The sequence below is a fragment of the Eleutherodactylus coqui genome, chromosome 4 (assembly GCF_035609145.1).
Source record: "Eleutherodactylus coqui strain aEleCoq1 chromosome 4, aEleCoq1.hap1, whole genome shotgun sequence".
NCBI lineage: Eukaryota > Metazoa > Chordata > Amphibia > Anura > Eleutherodactylidae > Eleutherodactylus > Eleutherodactylus coqui.
In genome coordinates, this window is record NC_089840.1 from 120,437,342 (window position 1) to 120,463,822 (window position 26,481).

General features: G+C 45.7%; 1 long non-coding RNA gene across 2 annotated transcripts in view; it reads right to left on the reverse strand.

The window, feature by feature from the left end:
* Positions 1–15,656: 15,656 nt before the first annotated feature.
* LOC136624725 (uncharacterized) overlaps positions 15,657–26,481 on the reverse strand; it is a 63,219-nt gene continuing 52,394 nt past the window's right edge. For both annotated transcript variants that reach the window (XR_010792406.1, XR_010792405.1), the window contains one exon: positions 15,657–15,826. This is a non-coding gene — a long non-coding RNA (uncharacterized lncRNA). The remainder of the gene's footprint in view (positions 15,827–26,481) is intronic.

Consider the following 26,481-nt stretch of genomic DNA (forward strand, 5'->3'; position numbering starts at 1 on the left):
TGCCCGCTCCTGAGCATGTGTCATTGTAGTGGAGTGAGGAGGCTGGGAGGAAGGAGGAGCAGCAGACAGAGGATTCGGATTTGCAGCACTGGACGGCGCAGAACTCTGGGTGGATGATAGCTTGCTCGAAGCACTTTCTGCCATCCACGACAGGACCTGCTCACACTGCTCATTTTCTAATAAAGGTCTCCCGCGTGGACCCATTAATTGGGCGATGAATGTGGGGACGCCAGAAACGTGCCTCTCTCCTAATCGCGCAGCAGTCGGCTGCGACACACCTGGATCAGGAGCTCGGCCTGTGCCCACACCCTCACTTGGGCTTACGCGTCCACGGCCGCGTCCACGTCCTCTAGGCCTACCCCTACCCCTCAGCATGCTGTATTACCAGTGATTTCCAAGCCAGGAAAAAAATTGGCGCAAGCCTGCAGCCAAAATAGTATTTTTTCCCTTGTTTTTCAAAAGGACAAGCCACACTGCGTGTATTCAATGAATACTACTACGTTTAATAACTGTGTTGTGGCCCTGCAAATGTGTCAGAGAACTGCAGTGATGCAAAGTTATTCGCTACAGAAGATCAGGGATTTCCCATGCAGCAAAAAAATTGGCGCAAGCCTGCAGCCAAAATAGTATTTTTTCCCTTGTTTTTCAAAAGGACAAGCCACACTGCGTGTATTCAATGAATACTACTACGTTTAATAACTGTGTTGTGGCCCTACAAATGTGTCAGAGAACTGCAGTGATGCAAAGTTATTCACTACAGAAGTACAGGGATTTCCCATGCAGCAAAAAAATTGGCGCAAGCCTGCAGCCAAAATAGAATTTTTTCACTTGTTTTTCAAAAGGACAAGCCACACTGCGTGTATTCCATGAATACTACTACGTTTAATAACTGTGTTGTGGCCCTACAAATGTGTCAGAGAACTGCAGTGATGCAAAGTTATTCACTACAGAAGATCAGGGATTTCCCATGCAGCAAAAAAATAGGCGCAAGCCTGCAGCCAAAATAGAATTTTTTCACTTGTTTTTCAAAAGGACAAGCCACACTGCGTGTATTCCATGAATACTACTACGTTTAATAACTGTGTTGTGGCCCTGCAAATGTGTCAGAGAACTGAAGTGATGCAAAGTTATTCACTACAGAAGATCAGGGATTTCCCATGCAGCAAAAAAATTGGCGCAAGCCTGCAGCCAAAATAGTATTTTTTCCCTTGTTTTTCAAAAGGACAAGCCACACTGCGTGTATTCAATGAATACTACTAAGTGTAATAACTGTGTTGTGGCCCTGCAAATGTGTCAGAGAACTGCAGTGATGCAAAGTTATTCGCTACAGAAGATCAGGGATTTCCCATGCAGCAAAAAAATTGGCGCAAGCCTGCAGCCAAAATAGAATTTTTTCCCTTGTTTTTCAAAAGGACAAGCCACACTGCGTGTATTCAATGAATACTACTACGTTTAATAACTGTGTTGTGGCCCTGCAAATGTGTCAGAGAACTGCAGTGATGCAAAGTTATTCACTACAGAAGATCAGGGATTTCCCATGCAGCAAAAAAATTGGCGCAAGCCTGCAGTAAAACGTAGCTGGCTGCGTCTGATTATTTTTAACGTTCTGCACGCAGCACACACGTACCCAGAGCCCTGAGGACTGTCAGAGGCAGGCAAAATAGAATTTTTTCCCTTGTTTTTCAAAGGACAAGCCACACTGCGTGTATTCAATGAATAATGTATGTCTTCTGGCCCTGCCTACACAATTCTATCCCTGTAGTATTAATGCCGGGTGCAATGGTCTGCACAGCCCGTTTTGAGAAAAAAAAAAAAAATGCAACACTGCTAACAGCAGCCTGGACAGTACTGCACACGGATAGATGTGGCCCTAGAAAGGACCGTTGGGGTTCTTGAAGCCTACACTCACTGCTAACACTCTCCCTGCCTAACCACCACTTCTGTCCCTATTGCAGGGCGCAATGCTCTGCAGATCCAATTTTGAAAAAAAAAAAAAATTACAGTGCTAACACAGTACTGCACACTATTAGATGTGGCCCTGAGAAGGACCGTTGGGGTTCTTGAAGCCTACACTAACTCCTAACGCTCTCCCTACAGCAGCTCCAGCACGATACCACTGTCCCTCAGCTAACTCACACGGCATCTGAGCCGAGCCGCGGGAGGAAAAAGAAAAAAACAAACACATTCACTGAAACAGCCAAAAATACCTGAAGGTCTGCAAAGCAGACACGGTCGCCATAGGCACGATCGCCATAAGGCAGGCACAATCGCCATGGCGATTGTGCCTGCCTTATGGCGATCGTGCCTATGGCGACCGTGTCTGCTTTGCAGACCTTCAGGTATTTTTGGCTGTTTCAGTGAATGTGAGCCGCGGGAGGGGCCGATTTTTATACTCGGGTGACATCTGATCGCCCCAGCCACTCACAGCAGGGGGGTGGTATAGGGCTTGAACGTCACAGGGGGAAGTTGTAATGCCTTCCCTGTCTTTCAATTGGCCAGAAAAGCGCGCTAACGTCTCAGAGAGGAAACTGAAAGTAACCGGAACACCGCGTGGTACTCGTTACGAGTAATGAGCATCCCGAACACCCTGATATTTGCACGAATATCAAGCTCGGACGAGTACGTTCGCTCATCTCTAATTATTACATTTATCTAAGATTTGAGGAACGCCGAAAAGGGCGCAGAGTGTGTGGGGGGGGAAGAATATTTTTAGGGAGTCAGTTTTTATTCCGTACAAATGAACAATGGGGCCTGGAATTTATTCAGTTGTGCCCTGCCATCCAACAGGTGTTCCCTGCATTTCAGGCCTAACCATGTGTCCTATAAGCAGATTAGGGCCACAATGGGTATGTTTTTGAACACGGGACAAACAGGGGTATCTATTTTGGGGTGAAGGTCTTCATTCCTATGTACACTGTACAAAAAAAACAGTTTTTAAATTGACAAAATTTCCAAAAAAATGAAAATCGTAATTTTTTCCTTCTGCTTTGCTTAGACTTATTCAAATACTGTGGGGTCAAAATATGCAGTACACCCCTAGATGAATTCATTAAGGGGTCTATTTTTTAAAATGGGGTCATTCGTGGGGGTTCTTTATCGTTTTGGCGGCTCAATGGCTCTATAAGTGGGCGATGGGGCCTGGAATTTATTCCGTTGTACCCTGAAATCCAACAGGTGCTCCTTCTATTATAGGCCTAGCCATGTGTCCTTTAAGTAGATTAGGGCCACAAGGGGTATGGTTCTGAACACAGGACAAACAGGAGTATCCGTTTTGTGGTGAAAGTCTTCATTCCTATGTGTGCTGTACAAAAAAAATTAGTTTTTAAATTGATACAACTGCCCAAAAAATGAAAATTGTAATTTTTTTCCTACTGCTTTGCTTAGATTTATTCAAAAATTGTACGGTAAAATACACAGTACACCCCTAGATGAATTCGTTAAGGGGTCTAGTTTTCAAAATTGGGTCATTTGTGGGGGTTCTCTGTCGCTTTGGCCGCTCAAGGGCTCTACAAGTGGGCAATGGGGCCTAAATCACCTTCATGCTAAATTTCTGTTCTGAAAGCCACCGACTACTTCTTTCATTTTGGGCCCCGTTGTGCATCCAGACAAAAGATTAGGGCCACAATGGGTATGTCTCTGAACATGGGACAAACAGGGGTATCTATTTTGGGGTGCAAGTCTTCATTCATGTGTGTGCTGTCCAAAAAAAGCAGTTTTTAAAACGACAGAATTGCCAAAAAAATGAAAATCACATTTTTTTCCTACTGCTTTGCTTGAATTCATTCAAAAACTGTGGGGTCAAAATTGGCAGTACACCCCTAGATAAATTCGGTAAGGGGTCTAGTTTTCAAAATGGGGTCATTTGTGGGGGTTCTCTTTGGTTTTGGCCGCTCAAGAGCTCTACAAAAGTGCTATGGGCCTAAAACGCCTTCAAGCAAAATTTATGTTCTGAAAGCCACCGACTACTCCTTTCATTTTGGGTCCCGTTGTGCATCCAGACATAAGATTAGGGCCACAATGGGTATGTTTCTAAACACGGGAGAAACGGGGGTATCCATTTTGGGGTGTAAATCCTCATTTTCATGAGCACTAAAGGAAAAAAATATGTATTTAAAATGACATATTTGCAAAAATATGAAATTTTATTTTTTCTCCTCTAAATTGAATTAATTCCTGAAAAAACTGTGGGGTCAAAATACTCATGACACCCCTCAGTGAATACACTAAGGGGTGTAGTTTTTAAAATGGGGTCATTTTGGGGGGTATCTATTATTCTGACACTTATGAGCCTTTGCAAACTTGGCTTGGTGCAGGAAAGCAAAGTGTTCCTCAAAATGCTGAAAAGTAATGTTAAATTTGTACATCCTCTAAATTAAAAAAAAAAAAAACACAAAAGTTTTTCAAGTGTGCATTCAGAATAAAGTAAACAGATGGTAATATATATCTTATCAAAAATTTGTACAGTATGTTTGGACATATTTGAGATATTACAGTTGAAAATGTGGAAAAATGATAATTTTTTCAAAATTTTTCCAATATTGGTACTTTTAATATATATATAAACAAATTATATCAGTCTCTTTTTACAACCAAAATGAAGTACAACATGTGGCGAAAAAACAATGTCAGAATCACTTGGATATGCAAAACCTTTATGGAGTTATGCTATGTTCAACGATGCATGTCAGATTTCCAAAATTTGGCTCCGTCACTAAGGCGCAAACAGGCTTCGTCACTAAGGGGTTAATAGGTCTTTTAATTTGCTTCTGAGGACCTTAAGATCCGCTAGCGTATCATCTTGCATTGATAACACAGGTCTACAAAAAAAAAAATTAGATCCAATAACTGATTTTGTATATACAGAGTGTATGAATTACAGAAATTATTTTCATTTTCCTGTATCACATCAAGTTTTTAAAATATCTTTCGCTCACGCCATATCATTGGAACCCCAAAACTAACTGCCTTTATCTTTCCCTTTGACCAGTTTCTCAGCTCTGCAACACAAGCACGGCACACTTTGAGGGGCCCACGGTTTATCTTAATCCCCCAGCTTCATTCCAAAATAAGCGAAATAAACACTTTTAACAAATGAGGTTATGCTATGCCTCTGTGTTCCGATCATAAAACGTCCACAAATATAGCAAAATATATTTGGATCATTCACACACTTCCTTCTTTGCATGTTTATACCACAACAAATATACTAAAACAGATGAAATAGTCCACTGAAACACTCTTCTAGACATGCATTACGATTAGAGATGAGCGAACGTACTCGTCCGAGCTTGATACTCGTTCGAGTATTAGCGTGTTCGAGATGCTCGTTACTCGTAACGAGTACCACGCGATGTTCGGGTTACTTTCACTTTCCTCTCTGAGACGTTAGCGCGCTTTTTCTGGCCAATTGAAAGACAGGGAAGGCATTACAACTTCCCCCTGCGACGTTCAAGCCCTATACCACCCCCCTGCAGTGAGTGGCTGGGGAGATCAGGTGTCACCCGAGTATAAAAATCGGCCCCTCCCGCGGCTCGCCTCAGATGCGTTGTGAGATAGCTGAGGGACAGTGGTATCGTGTTGGAGCTGCTGTAGGGAGAGTGTTAGGAGTTAGTGTAGGCTTCAAGAACCCCAACGGTCCTTCTTAGGGCCACATCTAACCGTGTGCAGTAGTGTGGAGGCTGCTTTTAGCAGTGTTGCACATTTTTTATTTTTTGGTATATCGGCCGTGCAGAGCATTGCGCCCTGCAGTAATACTCCAGGGAGAGAATTGTGTAGGCAGGGCCAGAATACATATATTATAGATTGAATATACGCAGTGGTCCTTTTGAAAAAAATATTTGGAAAAAATCTATTTGGCCTGCCTGTCACTCTGCTCAGTGTTCTGGGTCCGTGTCTGCTGCGGGTAGTAGTTCTCCAAATAAATACGCAGCCAGCTAAGTGTTACAGAAGGCTTGCGCCAAATTATTTCCTGGCTCTGAAATCACTGGTCTGTTGCAGTTAATAACAGTGCAACACTGCAGTTCCGTGACACACACATCAGGGAGAGAATTGTGTAGGCAGGGACAGAAGACATATATTATAGATTGAATATACGCAGTGGTCCTTTTGAAAAAAATATTTGAAAAAAATCTATTTGGCCTGCCTGTCACTCTGCTCAGTGTTCTGGGTCCGTGTCTGCTGGGGGTAGTAGTTCTCCAAATAAATACGCAGCCAGCTAAGTGTTACAGCAGGCTTGCGCCAAATTATTTCCTGGCTCTGAAATCACCGGTCTATTGCAGTTAATAACTGCAACACTGCAGTTCCGTGACACACACATCAGGGACAGAATTGTGTAGGCAGGGACAGAAGACATATATTATAGATTGAATATACGCAGTGGTCCTTTTGAAAAAAATATTTGAAAAAAATCTATTTGGCCTGCCTGTCACTCTGCTCAGTGTTCTGGGTCCGTGTCTGCTGGGGGTAGTAGTTCTCCAAATAAATACGCAGCCAGCTAAGTGTTACAGCAGGCTTGCGCCAAATTATTTCCTGGGGTTCCGTAAACGAAGTCAGCCTCCAACCACAGGCCAATAAACGGCACATTTAATTACAGCGTTCTGTTTCTGCACTACTGCTAATACACCATGCTGAGGGGTAGGGGTAGGCCTATAGGACGTGGACGCGGGTGAGGACGCGGAGGCCCAAGTCAGGGTGTGGGCACAGGCCGAGCCAGTGCAGTGTCCAGGGGTAGAGGCAGGGCCAGACCGAATAATCCACCAACTGGTTCCCAAAGCGCCCCCTCGCGCCATGCCACCCTGCAGAGGTCAAGGTGCTCTACGGTGTGGCAGTTTTTCACAGAGACGCCTGACGACCGACGAACAGTGGTGTGCAACCTTTGTCGCGCCAAGATCAGCTGGGGAGGCACCACCACCAGCATGCGCAGGCATATGATGGCCAAGCACCCCACAAGGTGGGACAATGCCCGTTCACCGCCTCCGGTTTGCACCACTGCCTCTCCCCCTGTGCCCCAACCTGCCACTGAGATCCAACCCCCCTCTGAGGACACAGGCACTACCGTCTCCTGGCCTGCACCCACACCCTCACCTCCGCTGTCCTCGGCCCCATCCAGCAATGTCTTCCAGCATAGCGTCCAGACGTCGCTAGCGCCACAGTTTGAGCGCAAGCGAAAGTACGACGCCACGCACCCGCACGCTCAAGCGTTAAACGTGCACATTGCAAAATTGATCAGCCTAGAGATGCTGCCGTATACGCTTGTGGAAACGGAGGCTTTCAAAAGCATGATGGCGGCGGCGGCCCGGCGCTACTCGGTTCCCAGTCGCCACTACTTTTCCCGATGTGCCGTCCCAGGCCTGCACGACCACGTCTCCCGCAACATTGTAAGCGCCCTCACCAACGTGGTTACTGCCAAGGTCCACTTAACAACAGACACGTGGACAAGCACAGGCGGGCAGGGCCACTATATCTCCCTGACGGCACATTGGGTGAATTTAGTGGAGGCTGGGACAGAGTCAGAGCCTGGGACCGCTCACGTCCTACCCACCCCCGAAATTGCGTCCCCCAGCTCGGTGGTGGTATCTGGTGGTATCAACCTCCTCCTACGCAACCTCTGTCTCGCAATCAAGATATGTCAGCAGCAGCAGCACGTCACCAGCAGTCGGTGTCACGCGGCGTGGCAGCACAGCGGTGGGCAAGCGTCAGCAGGCCGTGCTGAAACTACTCAGCTTAGGAGAGAAGAGCCACACGGCCCACGAACTGCTGCAGGGTCTGACAGAGCAGACCGACCGCTGGCTTGCGCCGCTGAGCCTCCAACCGGGCATGGTCGTGTGTGACAACGGCCGTAACCTGGTGGCGGCTCGGCAGCTCGGCAGCCTCACGCACGTGCCATGCCTGGCCCATGTCTTTAATTTGGTGGTTCAGCGCTTTCTGAAAAGCTACCCCCACTTGTCATACCTGCTCGGAAAGGTGCGCCAGCTCTGCGCACATTTCCGCAAATCCCACACGCACGCTGCCACCCTGCGGACCCTGCAACATCGGTTTAATCTGCCAGTGCACCGACTGCTGTGTGACGTGCCCACACAGTGGAACTCTACGCTCCACATGTTGGCCAGACTCTATGAGCAGCGTAGAGCTATAGTGGAATACCAACTCCAACTTGCGCGGCGCAGTGGGAGTCAGCCTCCTCAATTATTTACAGAAGAGTGGGCCTGGTTGGCAGCCATCTGCCAGGTCCTTGGAAAATTTGAGGAGTCTACCCAGATGGTGAGCGGGGATGCTGCAATCATTAGCGTCATCATTCCTCTGCTATGCCTCTTGAGAAGTTCCCTGCAAAGCATAAAGGCAGACGCTTTGCGCTCGGAAATGGAGGCGGGGGAAGACAGTATGTCGCTGGATAGTCAGAGCAACCTCATGTCTATATCTCAGCGCGTTGAGGAGGAGGGGGAGGAGCATGAGGAGGAGGGGGAAGAGACAGCTTGGCCCACTGCTGAGGGGACAGATGCTGCTTGCCTGTCATGCTTTCAGCGTGTATGGCCAGAGGAGGAGGAGGAGGAGGGGGAGGAGCATGAGGAGGAGGGGGAAGAGACAGCTTGGCCTACTGCTGAGGGTACAGATGCAGCTTGCCTGTCATCCTTTCAGCGTGTATGGCCAGAGGAGGAGGAGGAGGAGGATCCTGAAAGTGATCTTCCGAGTGAGGACAACCATGTGTTGCGTACAGGTACCCTGGCACACATGGCTGACTTCATGTTAGGATGCCTTTCTCGTGACCCTCGCGTTACACGCATTCTGGCCACTACGGATTACTGGGTGTACACACTGCTCGATCCACGGTATAAGGAGAGCCTTTGCACTCTCATTCCCGAAGAGGAAAGGGGTTCGAGAATGATGCTATACCACAGGGCGCTGGCGGACAAACTGATGGTAAACTTCCCATCCGACAGCGCTAGTGGCCGAAGGCGCATTTCCGCGGCCCAGGTAGCAGGGGAGGCGCAGAGATCAGGCAGCATGTACAGCACAGGCAGGGGAACACTCTCTAAGGCCTTTGACAGCTTTATGGCTCACCAGCAAGACTGTGTCACCGGTCCCCAGTCAAGGCTGAGTTGGCGGGAGCACTGTAAAAGGATGGTGAGGGAGTACGTAGCCGATTGCAGCACCGTCCTCGGTGACGCCTCTGCCCCCTACAACTACTGGGTGTTGAAGCTGGACACGTGGCCTGAACTCGCGCTGTATGCCCTGGAGGTGCTTGCTTGACCTGCGGCTAGCGTCTTGTCAGAGAGTGTGTTTAGTGTGGCTGGGGGAATCATCACGGATAAGCGTACCCACCTGTCAACCGACAGTGCCGACAGGCTTACACTCATCAAGATGAACAAAGCCTGGATTTCCCCAGACTTCTCTTCTCCACCAGCGGACAGCAGCGATACCTAAGCAATACGTAGGCTGCACCCGCGGATGGAAGCATCGTTCTCTATCACCATCCAAAACGGGGACCTTTTTGCTTCATCAATCTGTGTATAATATTCATCCTCCTCCTCCTGCTCCTCCTCCTGAAACCTCACGTAATCACGCCGAACGTGCAATTTTTCTTAGGCCCACAAGGCTCAGTCATATAATTTTTCAAAACAATTTTTATACGTTTCAATGCTCATTAAAGCGTTGAAACTTTCACCTCAACCAATTTTTATTTTAACTGGGCTGCCTCCAGGCCTAGTTACCAATTAAGCCACATTAACCAAAGCCATTAATGGGTTTCACCTGCCCTCTCGGTTGGGCATGGGCAATTTTTCTCAGGTACATTAGTACTGTTGGTACACCAATTTTTGTGGGCCCTCGCCTACAGTGTAATCCAATAAATTTTTGGCCCACCTGCATTACAGCTGACGTTACATCAGCTGTGCTGGGCACTGCAATGGGATATATTTATGTACCGCCGGTGGGTTCCAGGGAGCCACCCATGCTGTGGGTCCACAGGGAGTTGTAACTACATGTGTCCACTTCTAAAGAACCCCAGTCTGACTGGGGCATGCAGTGTGGGCCGAAGCCCACCTGCATTAAACATGACAATACTACCTCAGCTGTGATGGGCAATGCAATGGGATATTGTTATGTACCGCCGGTGGCTTCCTGGCACCCACCCATGCTGTGGGTCCAGAGGGAGTTGTAAATGCATCTGTTTCCACTTCTAAAGAACCCCAGTCTGACTGGGGCATGCAGTGTGGGCCGAAGCCCACCTGCATTAAACTTGACAATACTACCTCAGCTGTGATGGGCAATTCAATGGGATATTGTTATGTACCGCCGGTGGCTTCCTGGCACCCACCCATGCTGTGGGTCCACAGGGAGTTGTAAATGCATCTGTTTCCACTTCTAAAGAACCCCAGTCTGACTGGGGCATGCAGTGTGGGCCGAAGCCCACCTGCATTAAACATGACATTACTACCTCAGCTGTGATGGGCACTCCAATGGGATATATTTATGTACCGCCGGTGGGTTCCAGAGAGCCACCCATGCTGTGGGTCCACAGGGAGTTGTAACTACATGTGTCCACTTCTAAAGAACCCCAGTCTGACTGGGGCATGCAGTATGGGCTGAAGCCCACCTGCATTAAGCACGACATTACATCAGCTGTGTTGGGCACTGCAATGGGATATATTTATGTACCGCCGGTAGGTTCCAGGGAGCCACCCATGCTGTGGGTGCACACGGAATTCCCATTGCGGAGTTGTACCTGCCTGTAACTATATATAAAAAACCGCGGTCTGACTGGGGCATGCAGACACCTTGACAGAATGAATAGTGTGTGGCACATAGGTTCCCCATTGCTATGCCCACGTGTGCAGCTCCAGATGGAGGTGGCACAGGATTGGATTTCTCATTGCTTCTGTACAGCATTGTGGGCTATCGCCCCGCCCCTTTTAAAGAGGGTCGCTGCCTAGCCGTGCCAACCCTCTGCAGTGTGTGCCTGCTTTTCCTGTGGCAGACGCACTTATAAATAGACATGAGGGTGGCGTGGCATGAGGGCAGCTGAAGGCTGGGCAGGGACAGTTTGGTGTGCTCTGTGGACACTGGGTCGTGGGGGGGGGGGACTTGGCAGCATGTAACCCAGGAGATGTGGCAGCGGAGTGTCATGCAGGCAGTGATTGTGCTTTGTTGGAGGTAATGTGGTGCTTAGCTAAGGTATGCATTGCTAATGAGGGCTTTTCAGATGTAAAAGTTGTTGGGGGGGGGGGCCCACTCTTGCTGCTATTGTGGCTTAATAGTGGGACCTGGGAACTTGAGATGCAGCCCAACATGTAGCCCCTCGCCTGCCCTATCCGTTTCTGTGTCGTTCTCATCACTTTCTTGAATTGCCCCGATTTTCACAAATGAAAACCTTAGCGAGCATCGGCGATATACAAAAATGCTCAAGTCGCCCATTGACTTCAATGGGGTTCGTTACTCGAAACGAACCCTCGAGCATCGCGAAAAATTTGTCTCGAGTAACGAGCACCCGAGCATTTTGGTGCTCGCTCATCTCTAATTACGATATCTTGTTTAGTACTGGTTGATGTAGCTTCTACCCAAAGACCACCATTACAACAGTGGAACATGCTGCCGTCTGATGAAATAATGTCGTCTGCTGTAAAAAATGATGCAAAATGAAATAAATTAGAGAGAATGTTTACTTTCAAATACATATTTGTGTTCCTATTTCATTGGAGATATTGTTTATTTTTTAATATCTTGTTAATCATAGTTACTGAAATGATAAAAAAAATTGGTATGTAATATTTTCTATATTTATTTTTTCCTCCTCCCTTTTAAAAAATCGTAACTCCTTTGTTTATTCATCGGCGTAGCTGCATGAGGGCTTGTTTTTTTGTGGAACGAGTTGTATTTTTCAATGGTGCTATTTAATATACCATGTAATGTACTGAAAAACTTTTAAAAAATTCTAAGTGGAGAGAAATGGAAAAAAAATGACATTCCACCATCTTTTGGTGCGTCTTGTTTTTACGGCGCAGAAACTCCAATAAAAATGACATGATAACTTTATTCTATGGGTCATTTTTGCTGTATTAATTATATGTTTTTAAAGATATTTAATTTTTAAAAAAAAATTTCTGTCTCCATCTTCTGCGCACAATAACTTTTTTATTTTTCCATCAACATAGTTGTTCAAGGGCTCATTTGGCGTGGTACGTTCTGTAGTTTCTGTTGGTACCATGTTTGAATATATAAGACTTTTTAATCACTTTTTATTAGATTTTTCCCGGGAACAGGGTGACCAAAAAAGCGCAATTCTGGTGTTCGCCATGCATGGTAAATAATGCATTACTTTGATAGATCGGACTTTTACAGACACAGTGATGCCAAATATGTATTTTTGGTGTATTATTTTTATTTTGTTTTTGTAAATATGGGAAAAGGGTTTTTTTTAACGTTTAGAACTTTTTTTTTAATAATTAATAAAACTTTATTTTTATTTTTACATTTTCTTTTAGTCCCCATTGGCTGAGTGCTGTGAGCAATCACAGACTGGACTCTGCTGTCATTCAATGAATGGCTGAGTGCTGCCTGTGATTGGCTAAGTGCTCAGCCAATCAGATACAGCCCTTTCAGCAGGCGGGGATTTTAAATCCCTGCCTGCTGAGACAGATTCAAAGCAATGCAGAGAGAAGACAGGCTGGAGGTGCCTGAGCCCCAGCAGCTGAGGAGAGGTGAGTATATATTTTTTTTATTTTTAACACATTCTAGGGATGATTTTTAGGGAAAGGCTTATATTTAAAGCACTTCCCTAAAAAATCCCTACAGGGTTTGCAGGCAGCCCATTGCTTTCAATGGGGCTGCAGAAGCGCCAACTGTGACAACTGTGGCAGGGGAATTCTTCAGCCTCACTGGGGGTCCCCTTGTCACTTAAAAATGTGACAGTGCTGTCACAGTGTTCAGTGACTAGGAGACTCCCCGCAGAGATCAAGAAATCGTCTGCTACAGCGGTCACAGCTGTGACCGCTGTGGCAGGGAATTCTGTACTCCCTGTAGGGATCAAGAAATCCTCTACTACAGCTGTGACTGCTTTGGCAGGGGATTCTTTACTCCCCGCGGGGAATATTTACACGGCAGTGGCAGAGAGGTTAATATATATATATATATATATATATATATATATATATATATATATATATACTGGTACCTCAGGATGCGAGTGCCTCTGCTTACAAGTTTTTTGACTTAGAAGCAGGCTCTCTCCCAAATTTTTGCTCTGATTTACAAGCAAAAACTCAGGGTATGAGCCTACTTGCAAGTCAAAAAACTCATAAGCTGAGGCTCAGGGGGGATCAATCTTCACCTGTTGCCAGCATTTGGTCCTCGGGATGGTCTGCGGCGTTGCTGCAGGCTGTTGCTCCCTCCTCCATGCCGACACAGAGCATTGGTTTCTGGATGCAGGGCTTGAATGCCCCGCCTACAGCAAGCTAAGCTCTTATTGATTAGCTCAGCACCACGTCAGCCAATGAAAGCCAACAGTGAGTTAACCAATCACAACCATTCAATGATGTCAGGTGAGAACCTGGGGAAGCCTAAGCTTTGCATGTCATACATTGCAGCAATAGACATAAAGGTAAAAGTGGTAAATGAAGGTGTGAACTGGGAATCCACCAAGTGCCCACCCCCACAGCCGGCCATGAGCAATCTGCCCATATGCAAGGGGCCAACCATGCGGGCGCAGCCAGGAGGACCCTCAGCCATGAAAGCAATACACTGTATAGAGCAAAATGTGGGGAGTGAGGGTGTGTGCTGGAAATCCACCCACGGCGCACCCCCAAAGCTGGTCACGAGCAACCGCTCACATGCAAGGGGCCAGCAGTACCGGCAAGAGCTGGGAGGAGCCCCAGCTGCACATGCCTTAAACTGCATTTTTAGTGGCATGTGGGTAGATTGCATATATAATTCACGATTACAGTACTTTTGCTTAAGGACCAATTTCTGCTCAAGTTCAAGAATAGAAGAATACATTTAACAGGAAATGTTCTTGAGTTGTAGTTGACTATTTGAAATCTTGAATTATCATTCCTGGCAGTGTTTACACAGAGCGATTATCTCTGAATTTTGCACCATTCAGCAATAAACGGAACAATAATTAATCATTCATTGTAAGAAGGCCCTTATCTCTCCTCTCCTGCACTTTTAGCAACTAATTACAGATAAACGTCTGGTTATAAATCAGCTGATAAGAGGGTGCAGGAGAGGAGAGAGCAGAGGAAAACTAAGCCGTCAGTCCAACCTCACTGACAGATCTCCCATTCAGACTAACACTGCACTCTCTATATACAGTCATATGTAGAAGCTACAGAAAACAAATGCTGCAACATTTTAATTAGACTCTATTAGAAAAATAACGGTCAGCCCAAAATACATGCATTTAAGTGAAAAGAAAAACGGCCCCTACAAAAGGTCTCCATAGCCTTTAATTTTTCCCCAGCAGTTTGCTAGAAAATAAACATTCCGGTTGCTATAGACTAGAAGAGCAGTTTTTCTCCGTCATGGCTCTGATAACTGAGGTCCTAGTCAACAGATTATACAGTGATGAAAACAGTTTTAGGCCTTAGTCACACAGGCGCATCAGCACCCGTACACCGGCGCCGATGCGCCCGCCTGACTGTCAGTGAGAAGATGGACGTACCTGCAGACGGCCGTCTCTCTGAAGCGCTGGAGGAAAGAACAAGTGACCGGCAATGGAGCCGGTCACATGTTCTTTCCTCCAGCGCTGCAGAGAGACGGCCGTCTGCAGGTACGTCCGTCTTCTCACTGACAGTCAGACGGGCGCATCGGCGCCGGTGTACGGGTGCCGATGCGCCCGTGTGACTAAGGCCTTAGGTGAATTTGTATAACACACTTGGTGTCATATTAAGCCACAACTGAAAAAACCTGTGTAGTATTTGAGCCGTGTTGGCTTCCTATTTTTCTGTTATCAAAGATACTGGGATTCTGGTAAAACTGGACATATGTTGGGATGATTGGCTGGTTCTCTATGGTTCTCTGGTATTTAGTTGTGAATATTTCAGCAATGGGTATTTGTAGACTTTCTTGCTTTATTTTGTTGATCATCTCACCTATAAAATAGTAATGAATCCCTAGTAGAGATGAGCAAGCATACTCGTAAGGGCAATTGCTCGAGCGAGCATTGCCCTTAGCGAGTACCTGCCCGCTCGAGACAAAAGGTTCAGGTGCCGGCGCGGGGGAGCGGTGAGTAGCGGCAGTCAGCAGGGGGAAGCGTGGGGGGAGAGGGAGAGAGAGATCTCCCCTCCGTTCCTCCCCGCTCTCCCCCGCAGCTCCCTGCCCGCCGCCGGCACCCGAACCTTTTGTCTCGAGCAGGCAGGTACTCGCTAAGGGCAATGCTCGCTCGAGCAATTGCCCTTAGCGAGTATGCTCGCTCATCACTAATCCCTAGTTCTTCCAGAAACTATTTTGGCAGCCCAGTTCAAGGTCGGCCATAGTTACCCTTCTCTGACCATATCCGGACCTTCATGACGTCTACACAGGAAGACATGACTGCTTAATTACTGAGTTTTATACTTATCTGTAAACCCCTTCCATAATGTCCATGCTTGAAATGGACGCTTAAATAATACATATTACAATGAGGATTAGACATGGTGTACCGAGAATAAAAAGACTGACCAGCATTTCAGTTAAGCATGCTTTAATATATTTTGGCACAACTAATAATAATTATTCACTTTAGAGTTACGGAGCACTTTTTTTTGGTACTTCCCCATTTACAGATCTTTTTTCTTTGCTTTCCTCCCTTTTTTCCTTATTTTCTTTGTTGTTCTCCTCTTCTTCCTCGCTTTTCCTGTTGGGAGACAGTGTACATTCAATAATGAATTATGCTGATTGTTCCTACATTGTCAATCAATAATATATTGGTATTTATTTGACTTCTATTCTTCTGGTGCTGCTGTGAAGTGCAGCGATCTCTGTAGGCCCTGATCTGGTGACAATAGAGATAAGTAGCAAGTAGCAGTCAGGGGAGATTTAGTAAAATCCTGCAAAGGAAGCAATAGCGTTGCTCAGGATTACAGAGGTCTTATTTTGTAGACTGGAGTGTCCATTTCTGGAGAAAAAAAGCATATTGAATACTAAAAAATCCCTTTGGAGTGCTACTTTTAACATGCCATGGTTAACTTTTCTGTTTTCTCTACCAGAGGTGTAGATAGGTTTTTCCTCACCTGGGGTAAAAATGTTGTTCATTTGCCACCCCTCGCTTTCCAATACTATTTTTGCCAAACAACGTTTAAAAAAACAGTAACGATTCAAATGCGTTCCACCCCTCGTGCCTGTGCAGGGAAGTAGAGGCGGGTGCGAGGGGTGGAACGCATTTGCATTCTATATGGAAGCCATTGCTTTCCTGGGCACCATGAAGTCCCTCCCCTTTGAGTGTGTCACTAAACTGCACCATTAGCGGCGTTCAGTGACGTTAGCTACCTCTCCAGCGTCTTGCAGACACACATGGAGGAGAAGGAATAAGTAAATGTATATACATTTTATGTACATACTGTATGTTTATCTGCTTGAAAAAGGCACCATGCAGAGTGCCAAAACGCGTTGCGTGAACTCGTTTTGTCTTGGACTTAAGTATATGTTACATTTCTGGTATCATCTTCTTACTTCCCTATACTGAGTGTATGGGTAAGTTTTGTTGACAAGGGCTGTCTGGGAACAGCGCCTTATTTAATATATATTTTCCTCTATACCACTTTAAGTGAATAGAGAAGGATTGTTCCTACCACTATACTCTTTAGCAGACTGTTCTACAAGAGCGCAAAAGAACTTGTGTTTTTGTGCTCATCTTATGCACCTTTTTGGCTATATATATATATATATATATATATATATATATATATATATATATATACATACATACATACATACATACATATACATATACACACACACACACACGCCCATTTCTCCGGTGGAGCTATTGGGCTGAGTTCGTATGCAGCTCTCCGGATCTACGGATATACTGTGGAACTGAGAATCAAGGCTTATCTGGACTTCAGGTGCCAGAGGGTGGTCTAATTTCATTGGGACACATTTTTCTGGTGCCAGGTGAGTCTGAATATTACTTTTTGTCTTCTCTCATATTTGAAATATTAAAGGGGTTGTCCCGCGGCAGCAAGTGGGTCTGTACACTTCTGCATGGCCATAATAATGCACTTTGTAATGTACATTGTGCATTAATTATGAGCCATGCAGAAGTTATAAAAAGTTTTATACTTACCTGTTCCGTTGCTGGCGTCCTCGTCTCCATGGTGCCGACTAATTTTCGCCCTCCGATGGCCAAATTAGCCGCGCTTGCGCAGTCCGGGTCTTCTGCAGTCTTCTATGGGGCTCCGTGTAGCTCCGTGTAGCTCCGCCCCGTCACGTGCCGATTCCAGCCAATCAGGAGGCTGGAATCGGCAGTGGACCGCACAGAAGAGCTGCGGTCCACGGAGGAAGAGGCCATCTTCAGCGGTGAGTAGAGAAGTCACCGGAGCGCGGGGATTCAGGTAAGCGCTCCGGTGAGCTTTCTTTACCTCCCTGCATCGGGGTTGTCTCGCGCCGAACGGGGGGGGGGTTGAAAAAAAAAAAAACCCGTTTCGGCGCGGGACAACCCCTTTAAGGCTATGCCCTCCTGATTTGTGTTCTGTTTTCCTTGCTATCTCGTCAGTGCGGGGTTAAGTCTCTTGTTTATGCAAGGCACTGGCCAGATAGCAGATAGTAAATAGCACATAGTCTCTACATTGCCCTAACTCTCTCCCCCCCCCCCCCCCATCACTGTTTTGTCCTCCCTCCTTCCACACAGACTGCTTGTTTCCCTACCAATTCTTCTCCTTCACCTACAGACAGCTACTCCAGCTCCATGGTCACTCCTTAATCACACCCAGTTCATTCAGAGTTCAGAGTCAATAAGACTGATCAAACAGACACAACTCTGCCTATTGAGTGCTCTCATCCTATTTCAGAGTAGAGGGATTAGTAGTGCCTCCTTTTCTACCTGCAGTGTGTGTTTAAGGTGTACAGACAGGCACCTCCAACCCCTGCTGCACCCAGAGCACATGCTCCACTTACCTTTCCTCCAGCTACACTAGCCGTCTTTTCACTAGTTTGGACAAATATCCCCTATTTCTACAAAAGCTATAAATCTATGAGTAAGGCCACTCCAATTTATTGAAAAATGATAGCAGAGAAAAATAAACAGATAAGCAGTGAGATTGTACTAGGTGTAAAACTTTTTGGATTACGTGCTGGATTATAGACAGTTTTGCTACTTTTGTTGTCAGCTCTGACCTGCTTGTTCATTGTTTTTGCTGCATAAACGATGGACGGTCAGCTGATCGTTCAGTGTAAATAGCAGCCGTTCAGTACTGAATGGCCGCTATGTTACGTCAATGGAGAGGGCGGGGGGAGAGCGAGGAGAGAAATCTCCTACAGCCTCCCTACTGTAAGCCAGCGATACTAGCTCTCGTGCAGCAGCCCAACATCGTTTGCCCAACATTCGTCCCGTGTAATGTCCCTTAAGACTTTCTATCTCGGTGGAACTCATGGGGTATTGGAACAGTCAAGAGTCCAAGTGATCTGCAGGTCCTTTTACTCTCGGCAATTACTTTCTCCATCGGCAAAACACTCACACTTGCTTTCTTCTTTTCGCTGATAACCAGTTCCATTCTCCCAGTGCTCAGCAGTAGTACAGAGGATTCCTGGGTTTAACGGGCCCAGGCTGAGCATCAGGCAATCGCTCGTAAACTCCTCCATACTCCACGCACACACCGATCTCTCTCCCTAGTATGTGTCTGACTCACAGAACTCAAAGACTGTCTGACTGACTGACATGCATTGCATCCTTTGCAAACACATATATATAACACCATCACATGACCACAAACAATACACACAAAACAATACATTTTCCAGACAGAACAGAACATACCAGACATTAACTCTTTAGTCCTGCAAACATCCAATACACATAAATCTAATAGACTCCACAAACAAGGAACCGACAAGACAGTGACATGAGACAGACATAGAACACGCTGGAGGGGACTCCATTAACTCTGGGCCAGTTTTGCGAATCTTTTGGTCCGGGAAACAAATTGCAACATGCATCCATTGCAGTGCGGGTCCCACATGGATGGCTTCCATTGAAGTTAATGGAAGCCGTTTGATCCGCGGCCCACCCACAGCTGACACTGCGGATGGGCCGCGGGTCCCACGGGAAAGCAGGAAATTAAAAAAAAAAAACCTGTACTGCGCATGTCTGACGGGTAGCCGTGTGGACCATCCACGGTACAGATGTCCCAGAAGAAGAGAGGTCCACGTAGATGCCGTCTGCCCGCACAGGAACACAGGCTCTTTGGCCACGTGCCGGGTGGGATTTCAACTCGCCCGTGGACATGAGGTCTTACTCTTACATCTGTGTTGAGGTATATTTATTTTGGGGTCCAAAATTATATTATTCTGAGGTTAGAGTCTAAATACACTGTGGGGTCTGTAATCATTAGGGTTTGATATAAAAGAGTCATATACACTATTTGTGGAGGTATTTGGTTACTGCTGGCATGTCCTATGTAAATATAGTAAATTCTATATTCCCTGATGTAACTGTTTTAAAGTAGGACTGTATGGTCACTAATTTTGTGTGACGTGACACCTGCAAATGATGCTTCTTTTATGCTCTCATTACTCTGGCCATTTTTTTTAATGGAATGAGTAGTAACCTTACTTGTGAGCATATTTATGCAATATTAACATTTTGACAAGATTAAATGGAGTCTGTCAGTTTGAACACGCTGTCCAAACTGCAGGCAGTAAGTTATAGAGCAGGAGGAGCTGAGCAGACTGATATATAGTTCTATGGGGAAAGATTCAGTATAAGGGCGTCCACCCACTGGCGTTTTTTTTCACTGCGAAATTCGCAAGTTTTTTTTTTCTGCAGGGGTCTATGGGACTTGTAATGTTAAAATCGCGATCGCGCAAAATCGCGATTTACCGCGATATCGCGATTTTGCGCGATCGCGATTTTAGCTTTGCATGTCCCATAGCCCACAGACCCCTGCAGAAAAAAAAAAACGCTGCGAATTTCGCAGTAAAAAAACGCTAGTGGGTGGGCACCCTAAGGGCGGCATCGTACGGCCATATATGCAACTATGCTCGCCGCTACAGAGCATAGTTGCGCATGAACATTTTTTTTTTTCCTCTGGCCGTTCAAACTCTGCGCCACAGAGCAGGAGTTTGAAAAAAACTGCTGCAAGATAGGTCGTGCCCTATCTTTGCTATGCGTAGTATATACTATGTGCAAGAAAGATAAGGCAAGTCTTATCTTTTCTCACCCAGACAATTACCAGGCAAGAAGTCGGATAGTAAAAACAAAACCACTGAAATCAATTGTTTCATTTTGTCCCATGATTATAACGGCTACATAATGGGACAAAAATATGCCCCTGTGTATAAAGCCCTAATGTATTTTATACATTTATATCTCTGCTCATTCTGAGCTGAACAGTCCAGTGGGTGGAGCTATCAGTGATTGATAGCTATTTCTGCTTACACACTCATACACAGATAACTGATGGCTCCACCCACTGGACTGTTCAGCTCAGAAACAGCAGAGATATAAATATATAAAATACGAGTTCTGCTGAGTCTTTTCCCATAAAACTATATATCAGTCTGCACAGTTCCGCCTGCTCTATAACTTGCTGCCTGCAGTTTGGACAGCGTGTTCAAGCAAACAGACTCACTTTAGGTTTATCAGAATATTAACACCTTAATGTCACAGAATGTAAGTTCTGTCCTGCATGTTTGGGATTTGTATGGAGGGGCATGGGGGGACAATCTCGCTCCATACAACGCAGGTGCCGGCTGTTTCTTACAGCTAGTACCCACACACAATAGCTGCGATAAGCCGCACGAGTTATCTGAGCTGTTAACCCTTTAAATTCTGCAGTAAAATCTGACAGTGTAGTGGCCCAGAACATCATCCTGGTCATCCTGCTTAGGAGTGTGAGAGAGTTAGCTCTTTCATCTTGCCTGCTACAGAGTGCTAACACAGAGCCACATGGAAGCACCTTCAGCTTCCATGTAGGTGAAGATGGAAGAAGAGGAGCGATATTCCGTACCATTTGGAGTGTGGATGTGAAGGAGTGAGTCCCGTGATCAGAGAGAGAGAGAGAGAGAGAGAGAGACCTACAAAGAGTTCTGAAAACAGGTACCCGTTCACACTACAGGCTTTTTCTGTGTGGCCATCCACAGTTAGGATCACCATACAGAGGTACTTTAATGTGACACCCATGCGCATGTCGTAGGGGCTGTGTATTGGCTAAGCCTTCTTTACTAATTGTCTGCCAGAGTGTCTGTGGAGTGACCCCCTAACCCCCTTCCTCCTCTGGAGTGTTCCCAATCCAGGACTGGTGAGATACAGATAATGAGGACTGTAGGACCGTATTCATCCTGTGTATTCTCCCCACCTCTGAGCAATAGCCTGCTAACTTGTTACCATGAATTGTACCTGCATTACCTGTTATACAGGTTTTTAACCAAGTAAAAGTTATACCTAGCCCTAACTGCTCCTGGGGACCCGAGGTACTATACACAAGTTTCTGTGTTCATTTATCCACCGTGTAGCATACTGGTATGTGGGAATGATGGTGTCATGAGTGATAAGTACTATAACTCCCCCCATCCCGTTTATTGGCATTCCCTATCCTAAGGGTACCGAAGCTGGCCTGCAATCCTGCACTGGCCTTGGCTGTATGTCATCCCTCTGGGACCAGAGCCTGCTAAGTGCCGCTGTGACTAGTCGGCACTTATCCCTCCCAGCTCTTCACATTAGCCAGGTGCCCAGGGTCAATGTAAGGTTATGCACATGGGCAGGAGAAACGGTTGTCACAAATATGCACTAAATAGGGTACAGCTAGGGAAAACTAAAATGAAAAAAGACCTGAGGGTACTAGTGGATTGTACATTTAACTGGAGCAACCAATGCCAGTCAGTTGCTGCAAAAGCAAATAAAGTCTTGGTGTGTATTAAAAAAGGTATAGGGGCGAAGGATGAGAACATTATTCTTCCACTATATAAGGCACTTGTCAGGCCCAACATGGAACACTGTGTACAGTTCTGGACACCAGTGCTCAGGAAAGATGTTGCAGTGCTTGAGGGGGTTCAAAGAAAGGCAACTAAACTAATAAATGGAATAAGAGGACTGGAATATCCAGAGAGGCTATCAAATTTAGGACTATTCACCCTGGAAAAAAGACGGCTAACGGGCGATCAAATAACTATGCATAAATACATGAGGAGACAATACAAGGATCTCTCCCATGATCTGTTTATACCAATGACTGCATCGGTAACAAGAGGGCATCCGCTACGTCTATAAGAAAGCAGGTTTCATCACCAACACAGAATCGGGTTCTTTACTGTAAGAGCAGTGAGACTGTGGAACTCTCTGCCTGAGGACGTGGTGATGGCAAAATCCATTGAGGAGTTTAAGAGAGGACTAGACATCTTTCTCGAGAGGAAGGATATCACAGGATATAGACATTAGGTGACCAGCGGGTTTGTAGTTCTGGGTCTTACAGTCAGGAAGGAACTATCAAAGGTTGATCCAGGGACTATTCTGATTGCTATTATGGACTCGGAAAGGAATTTTCCCCCAAATGGGCTAATTGGCTTCTGCCTCTTGGGGTTTTTGTCTTCCTCTGGATCAACTAGGGGGTGGAAATAGGCTGAACTAGATGGACATTGTCTTCATTCAGTCCAACATACTATGTCACCACTCTGGGGTGTTGCAACAGCAGTATTTAAATGCACTGACCTATGTTCGGGGGTCCCATCTGGGGCCCCCGTGATGAGATCGCGGGTTGCCATGCAATTCTCATGGCAGATAGAGCCTTCGAAAAGGCCCCATGGCTGCCATTGCAGAATGCCTTTTAAGCCATGCCTGTGGCGTGGCTTGATAGAATGCCTGTAAGATCGCAGTATAATGTAATGCAGGAGCAATCGCAGCATTGCAAGTTCTTCTTCCTTATGTGGACTAAGAAGGAAGTAGACTTTTCAAAAAGTTTTACTAATTATTAAAAAAGGTAATAAAAAAAGTTAAAGAAAAAACCTTTTGCCATGTTTATAATAAAATAATCAAAATAATAAAACAAAAAAAAATATTTTGGTATAGTTGTGTTTGTAAAAGTCTGATCAATGAAAGCAATGCATTATTTACCCCGCACGGTGAATGTTGTCGGGGGGGGGGGGGGGGGGGGGGGAGGGACACACCAGAATTGTTCTTTTTTTGGTCACCCAGTCACCAATAAAAAATGTAATAAACCGCGATCAAAAAGTCGCATGTGGTACCAATAGAAACTACAGGAAGTCCCACAAAAAATGAGCCCTCACAAAACTATGTTGACAGAAAAGTAAAAAAGTTATGGCTGTCAGAAGATGGTGGTAGAAAACATTTTTAAAACAAAATAAAAGTGGTACAGCAAAAAAAAAACTACACATTTGGTATATTAGTAATCATACTGACCCATAGTATATAGTTATCATGTCATTTTTGTTGCACTGTGTATGCCGTAGAAACAAGATGCACCCAAAGATGGCGGAATTCCGTTCTTTTTCCATTTAACTCCACTAAGATTTTTTATCTTAAGTTTTTCAGTACATTACATGGTATATAGTACCATTGAAAAATACAACAGCAAAAACAAGCCCTCAGACATCTACATCGATGGATAAATAAAAGAGTTATGATTTTTTAAAAGGGGGAAGGAAAAAAAAAATCGTAAATGGAAAAAAAGAGGGCTGCGTCCTGAGGCCTTGTTCACACGAGCATTGTTTTGCACGTGCGTGTGTATGTACAAATCTGTATGTCTACGCATGTGCCAAACGAGTGAACAAAGCTGCATTCCTATGGCCGTCGATGCGGCCGCCGGCGGCCCCATTGAAAGTGATGGGATGTCGACACCCCCGCAGTGGTTTTCAGCGAAGGGCTTTAAATATAAGCCCTTCTCTAAAAAAAATCATTTCTAGCTGTAGTAAAAAATAGAAATAAAAAATTATTTATATATATATATATATATATATATATATATATATATATATATATATATATATACATACTCACACGTCCGCTGCTGCCAGGGCTCAGGCGCATCTAGCTGCTTGTCTCCCTGCACTGTAATGAGGTTTTTTCAGCAGGCGGGGATTTAAAATCCCCGCCTGCTGAAAGGGCTACGTCTGATTGGCTGAGCGCCCAGCCAATCACAGCCAGCTCTCAGCCATTCAATGAATTTACAGCTCAGCGCTGCCTGTGATTGATCACAGCACTCAGCCAATCACAGGCAGTGCTCAGCAATTTATTGAATTCATTGAATGGTGGAGTTCTGCCTGTGATTGGCTGAGCGTTCTGCCTGTGATTGGCTGAGCGCTCAGCCAATCAGACGCAGCCCTTTCAGCAGGCAGGGATTTTAAATCCCTGGCTGCTGTAAGAGCTTTAGAGCAGTGCAGGGAGAAGACAGGCTAGACGAGCCTGAGCCCCGGCAGCGGTAAAGAGATTAGTATATACTTTTTTTATTTTTTACGCATGCTAGGGATAATTTTCAGGGAAGGGCTGTTATTTAAAGCCCTTCCCCAAAAATCACTGCAGGTGTTGCTGCTGACCGCCCCATTGAAAGCAATGGCAAAACATTGCGATTCTCTGCCACAGCTGTGACAGCTGTGGCAGGGGATCCTTTACTCCCCTCGGGGAGTCCCCTTGTCACTGAACACAGTGCTGTCACAGTGTTCAGTGACAAGGGGACTCACTGTGGGGAATATTGATGTGCAGTACGGACCTATACGGTGCACGCATGTACTATATTTTGCAGTTGTGCGCGCTTGCGCGCCTGTAAAACACACAGGCATGTAAACACATCATAGGAAACCAATGGTTCTAATACGTGTGTGCATATGTGCACGCGTATATACGCTTGTGTAAACGAAGCCTTAAGGGGTTAATATGCTCCAATATGCTCATAAGTAAGGTTGCCACTCATTCGATCAACAAATACAAGCAGGTTAATGAGACCATGAAAGAAGCACGATTTGGGGATTTCACTTCACATTGAATTAGGCCTCATGTTCACAGCAAAATGTCATTTTAAAAATCCTCGCGGGTCTCCCACATGTGCAATCCGTGCCCATAGAGCACCCGCAGGTAATTAAATACTTGCAGATGTCATTTTTCCCCGGCAAGTGAATCGCACACGTGGGAAAGCAACAGCAGCATGCTCCATTTTCTGCAGTTTTTTTGCATCGATGGCTTCCTCGGCTTCCATTGAAGTCAATAGAAGCCGTCCGATGTGGATGACACTGTGGCTGTGCGTGGATCCGCGGGAAAGCAGAAGATTTGAAAATAAATAACGCTGCATATACATGGCACACCTGGTCGCATCCGCCGTGCGGAAGAAAGAGGTTCTGGATGCAATAGAGGAGACCTGAGCCGGGTCCGGATAGGTGAGTAAATGTCTTTTTTGGCCTCATGCCTGTGGGCAAGGCAGGAAACCGCTGCAGGATTCTGCACTGGGAATCCATGCGTGCCCGTGGACATGAGGCCTTAGTGATCATACATTCCGACTTTACAGTTGCATCAGGAAATACAGATTTTACTAGATTTACCAGTAGCATAATGCCTCCACAAATAGGGGAAATGATTTCCTTCAACCAAACCCCTAATGATTACATACCCCACCATGTATTTAAACTTTAGGCCTGTTTCACACAGGCGACAAATTCAAACGATTTTTTTTCGCATTACGACAATGCTACAAATCATATGTATGTGAAGCCCATGCCTTCCTATGGGTTCCTTCACATTTGCGATGTTTTGTAGCCTGTGACATTGCGAATCTAAAACCTAGTGGGTTTCGCTAGGTACGCACGCAATATGTGAGGTTTTATAGCCCATGTTTCCCTATGGAGCCTTCCTCTCTGTTGCATCGCATCACACGAAAATGCGACTTTGTAGCACCACTTGCGACTTTGCAGTGCCACAAAATTGCAGTATCGCCGATGTGATATCGTTGTGATTTTCTTGTGGTAATATTGTATCGCCCATGTGAAACAAGCCTTAAGCTCAGAATAAATACAAACCCCCCAAAATTATAGACCCTAAAATAGATACAGACCCCAGACCAGAACACAAAACAAATGCAGAAACCAGACCCTAAAATATGGAATAAACATCCCAAAATAAAATCAGACCTCAGAATAAATATACCTCAACACAGATGTCAGAGTAAGTACAGACTGCAGACTAGACCCCAGAATAAGTACAAACCCATATCAGAACCAAAAGGAAATTGATCAGTGGGAGTCCGACCTCTGGGACCCCGAGAATGACTCTGGTTCATAGGCGTACCATCAGGGGTTACAACGACAACCCAGCCTCTGCGCTTAAGGGGACCCAGAGGCCGCCCTCCGCCATAT